We start from the raw sequence: 5,832 nt of genomic DNA on the forward strand, positions 1-5,832 counted from the left end.
TGGAGACCAGAAGCCTAAAATCAAGGTGTTGGCAGGGCCAGGCTCCTCTGAAACCTGTGGAGGCAAATCCTTCCTTGCCTCTTACAGCTCCTGAATATCCAGGCAGCCATGTTGGTGCTCCTTGGCTTGTAGGCACATTATTCCAGTTCCCTGTGTGTCTTCACATCTGCGCATGCCTGTCTCTGCGTCCAATTCTCTCCTTTTCATAAAACCACCAGTCATTAATGGATTTTCCCCTCCCCCTTCCACCAAATGACCTCATTTTAAATTAATTATCTTTGAAAAGACTCTATTTCTAAATAGGGTCACAGTGTGAGGTAGTGGGAGTTAGGACCTCAATATCATATCTTTTTTGGGAAAGGGACACAATCCAACCCATAACAAGGGAGAAGATTGAAGAAAATGCTTAAGGGGCAGAGATCCAGATACTGGGATCTCAGGAAAATAAGCCTTTTGGTGGGGACTGGGTAGAGAATTTTTGGGGATAGTGAAGTCTGACATTAAATTGGAAGGTTTTCTTAGTTCTAACCTATAATCACACTTTGTTTCCCCAAACTTCCAATAAAAGATTTGTACACAGCAGCCTTGAGTTGGTAGAGCTTGGGGGAAGGATGGAAGAAGACATGTGTCCATGTTCAGGCAAGGGAGAGTAGCTGTTCTACTATCTAACTGCTGGTTAGTAAATTGTCTGGGTCTTTTCCTAGATTATAAGAGACACGGTCACAAGATCAGGGCTCTCTGTCTTATTCATCATGCAGTACCATGCCTGGGAACTAGTAGGAATTCCATAGACACTTGCTAAAGACATATATGAATGAAGTTGCTGGAGGAGAGGTAATCTTTTGCGTTGAGAGCTGGGCCTGTAGCATTCATCTGTAGTGAGTGGTAATAGGACATTTGCTGCTCTTCATTCCCTGCCTTCAGATCCCAGGCACAGTGCTGACTTCCTTCTATCAGTGGTGGGGACTCAGGTGGTTTCATTTGGATGTTAATGGAGACAGCCTCCAGAAGACTGAAGAACGCAGGAACGATCAATTTCTATGTTTGTAAAGAATTATCTTCCTGATTTGACATAGTGCCATCATAGAGATGGATAGCAGGTAGACAGCAGCGAGCCTTTCCCTTAGTAGGTGCTCAGTAAATATTTATTGAATTGAAGTAAGTAATGTGAAGGGGATATTTGTGAGGTGCAAAAAGGAGGGGGATGTAATGGTTGAGGGTCTAACTTCTATGGAAACTAAAATTCAAATATACCAGTGAAACCTCAGTGAAATATATCAGTATCACCCTGACATTCTTAACAAATAGCTCAGCGTCTCTCTCTTTCTCTCTCTCTCTCTCTCTTTTTTTTTTTTTTTGGCAAACTTTTATGATCCTTAGGTCCTCCTCATTTGTATGCTGCCTGGGGAACTGAACACGAGACCCAGATTGATACTGTGACATTTAAATCTTACCCGTGACATTTTCCCAAAGCTCTGCATAGCTGAGATGCTGTCTCCGGGTGGTGCAGTAGTTGGGGTGGGGCGGAGCATCAATTGTGTGCTCCTGGCTCTCCGGTCAAACTCAAATCTGCTGCTGGTTCATGGGTTCACAGAAGGTATTAAAAAATACTGGGGGCTATAGAGGAAAGTGTGTCCCAAGCCCTGACATAAAACTAGAGCTTGACCCAGTGGGGAGGACATTGAATGAATCAGGTGTCAGAACATTTGAGTTCCAAAATCTCCACCAGCCATATTACCTTGAGCCAACTTGCCTCACGGCTCAACAAGGTCATTTAGAGGACTAAGGCAGAAACACATATGCAAGTATTTTCAAAGTGGAGGATACCAAGGTCCTTCAAATGAATATACTGGAAACAGTTTGGCTGTAAGCAAACAGCAGGCCTTAAGTGGAGGAGGTGGGCCTTGGTCAGAAGGGTTCTGTTAGGGAGTGTCCCCTTGGCGAACACTTGCTGATCTACTTGCCTGAGACATGAGGGATCAGTCATCAAGTCATCTGTCTGGCCTCTCACAAACCCATCCTTTGATGTGCACATCCCACATCTGGCCGGTTGCAGCAGTTGGTTCATCCCAGAGGGCAGGCCATCTCTGGCTACTGGTCTCCAACCAGGGTCTTTTCATAAAGGGTCTGCTGATCTTGGAGCAGGTGTCATGGAGGGACTCTTTCTGTGTGTGATACTCTTCTGTGGAGGCATAAGGGCCATATGGTGGTCTTCGGCCCATTGAAGTCCATACTGGGGTTAGATGCCCCCTACAGGCAGGGCAACATCTCCTCTCACCTTGTATCTCTGATGTTTTAGTTGGGATTGGGTTCAGGACGATAGAAGCTCTTTTCTTTTCACCTAACAGTCGTGGGCAGGTGCTCAGTTTGGTGGGGTGTTTGGGGAATCAGGCTGAAGAAGGCTCTCCCACCCTCAGCACACGGCTTCCATGGCTGCCATGTTGTTTCTTATCCAGCCAACTGGGAGGGGACTGAGGAACTCCAAAGGACAGCCTGAAGAGAGACAGTTTCCTTCATTTTCCACTTGCTAGATAGAACCAACCACATGGCCTTTGCAGTGAGGGAGACAGGGAAATGACTCAGAGAAAAGAAGAAATGGATTCTGCTGATGAGCTGTTTATCATTTCCAGGGTCATGATGTAGTAGAGAGTGAGTGCTCAGTGCATGTTTGCTGACTGAATGGGCCCAGTAAAGAATTTAACTAGTTTATGTAATGATGGGCAGCACCAGCAGGAACATGGTCTTCAGAGAATCTGTCCGAAGTTGTTGATTTTCTGCACACGGTTTCTACATATTTCATCAGGCTGAGCAACATTTCATTTAATGCTTATTGTCCTCAGTGTGTCCAGGGCACTGTCACATGCTAGAGATACCCTTTGAGGAACCCTAGGTCCCTGCCTGCAAGACACTTTCCACCTATGTGAGGGTATCCGGTGTCTGTATATTAAACTGGCTACAGTTCTGCCAGAAAGCCAGATACTATTTTATTCATAACCAGAGTTGTATCTTCTTTAGTGGATTTATCTAAAATCCTTTGAACACTGAACCATATGTTGAAACCCTTGACGGACTATTAATCAAAATTTTGTTCTGGGCTCTGGAGCCCTGATGGAAAATGCGTCTGTATAAGTAGCCTTTTTGGGAAAATTATACTTCGTACACTGAAGCAAGTAATCAAGTCTTCCCCACCCTTCACAATGGAAAAGCAGAGATGGCAGCTTAAGCAAATGAAAAACAGGATGATTATATTCTAATGAGAATGCAGGGCTAGCGCAATTATAGGCAAGTGTGCAAAGTTAGTGAAGGCTTTCTTTCTATTTTGTGAGTCATTATATAAAAATACCCGTAGGCTTTCCTGCTGCTTTGTGGGGGTCAGAAATGGCCATCAATGCATTTGAACATAATCATGAATACATCTTATTGTATCACTTTCCACTTTAAAGAGGGAGCTGGATTCTCAGGAACAGTGAAGACATGAAATCTGAGAGCCAGGAGGAGACGGGTGGAACCAGGCCAACAGCAGGGACCGTCTAGGGTGAGGCCATCTGGCACATCGTCTCTCTGCACAGACACCCCTTCAATTAACGACATGAGAGCCTAATGTGGACAGGAAACTGTAGCACATGGAAGAGAATATTCCGGAATCTCTGATACTCTTACTCGGCTTTGTTAAGAATAAAGTTGATTCACATTGATGCCTTTCCTGCATCTGTCTTAGAATTTACACCTGCCCATTGGGCTAGTCAATTATAGGGGCTGGTGTGGGGACAAGATTGGGCAATAGAAGACAGTGGATTGGAGTCTCCTGAGGTTTTAAACTTTGAATCTGTAGATATGAATTTGTCATGCTCTTTTGAAGTTGAACTGTTGTTAATAAAAAATGTCTGATTTTTGGATGAGAAAGTGTTTGTGTATATAAGTGAAGGCACATGCCCTAGAGTCAGCATTAGTATTTTAATTATGTAAAGGATTAATTTATTTTAAATGTATTTTCTGCTCTTGATGTATGCTGGCTAAGCAGCAGCTAATTCCTTTAAGATGCCAGACTCTATTTCCCACGGGAGCAGCCGACCTGAATCCTCAAAGGTGTAAACTTCTAATTATAAGGGGGGAAAAAAAACCCACACATGCACACACATAGGCTGTTATGATGCCAAATGCTATGATTTAGAATTTATCTAAGAGTATTTGCTTTTTGAATTTCAGGTTTAACTAAGATAAGCGTGCGCGCGCGCGCACACACACACACACACACACACACACACACACACACACCCCGACCACCACCCTTCTTTTTTCCCACTGATGGCCAAGGAGAGAAACTTCCTAAATATTCCTGAAAGAGAGAGAAAAGAGTGAAATTCTTTCCAAACTCAGAAAAAAAAGGGACTTTGCTCTGTTTGGAGACCTAACAAGAGAGGAGACTGCCCATGAATGGAAGGTCTTAGCTGCCTCACGCTCTGCCAGCCCCAGCCTGGGGCGAGTGCATTATGCCTGCCCACACTCAGACTGTTCTCACAGAACCACGACTGTCCTCCCCATCCTTGAATTCGCAATAGTTGAGTGTGAATTAAAGGGATCTCCTGGGTCAGCACGTATGATGGAGAGGAGAAGTAGGGAGCAGGAGGGAGTAAGGGAAGGAATGTGTTAAATGAAAACAAGGTGTCCCCCTGCCCATCATCAATAGTGGGGAGAGCAAATAGGAGCTGCATAACTCCCCCCTGCTGGTCAAGGCATTATTCCAGCCACCTGGTGAAGAATTATACTTGCTGCTACAAAGAATATACACATCTGAGATTCTATTAAATGTTGTTACCTTGCGGAAAGTTTGAACCAATTAAAATCACACACTAAAACAGAATACTGTCTAAAAAACAAAAAAATCATCGGGATTTTCAGGTAGGATAATCTTTACCTGTTTCTGCTTTTAGAGGCAGACTGGAACATGATAATTGAAGTTTGCATGATTTGTGATTAGCATCTCTACATAATCAGGACTTATGGCCCATTGATTTCTCCTATTTGGTACTTTCTGAAAAAAAAAATATCACCAGTTCCTCTGACAGGTACTCTTTTCATGCTTGTTCTGTTCAATTCTTTTTCCTAAGTGTCTATTTAGCCCACTTTTGCCCACTTTTCTCTTGTCTCTTAATTATTGATTTGTAAAAGCTTTTTATATAAGAAGAATATTAACTTTTACCAGTTTTGTTATAAATAACTTATCATAGGTCTTTCAACTATTTTGGTCATGTAGAAATCATTTTTATTATTAGTTAGCTGTTTATGTTTTCATATACATCCATTGTTTTCCTTTAAGGGTTTCTGGCTTGGGAGTTATAGTTAGAAATTCATGTTTATTTTAAAATTACAGAATTAGTCACTAAAATTTTCTCCCAGTAGGGGCACCTGACTGGCTCAGTCCATGGAGTGTGTGACTCTTAATCTCCAGGTTGAAGTTTGAGTGTCACATTGGATGTAGAGATTACTTAAAAATAAAATCGTCAAAAATAGATAAGTAAAATGAAATTTTCTTCCAATAGTTTCATGGTTTCATTTTTAAAAATATGTATATTTAAATCTTTACTCTCTGTGGACATAAGATACAAGTTTAGGTTTTAACCTTTCATCCCCCCTCAAATGATTTGTTAGTTTTCCTAACAACTTGTATCAGATTTCTTTCTCATTCTCTCATTGCTTTAAATTCATGTGGATGTTTGGACCTATTTGTGGACTTTCAATCTGTCTGTTCTGGTGTCAGTTATACTGTAGCTCTACAATTTTAGAGATTATTAGGGTATGTTCTAATCATTACTTTTCTGTTTTCAAAATTTT

The 5,832-nt window shown here is 42.1% G+C and overlaps 1 non-coding gene across 1 annotated transcript; it reads left to right on the plus strand.

The window, feature by feature from the left end:
• The first annotated feature begins 4,892 nt into the window (after nt 1–4,892).
• LOC123951277 lies at nt 4,893–5,037 on the plus strand. The gene has a single exon (XR_006820421.1). It is a non-coding gene; the product is annotated as a U8 small nucleolar RNA (small nucleolar RNA).
• The last annotated feature ends 795 nt before the right edge of the window (nt 5,038–5,832 follow it).

The sequence above is a fragment of the Meles meles genome, chromosome 9 (genome assembly GCF_922984935.1).
Source record: "Meles meles chromosome 9, mMelMel3.1 paternal haplotype, whole genome shotgun sequence".
NCBI lineage: Eukaryota > Metazoa > Chordata > Mammalia > Carnivora > Mustelidae > Meles > Meles meles.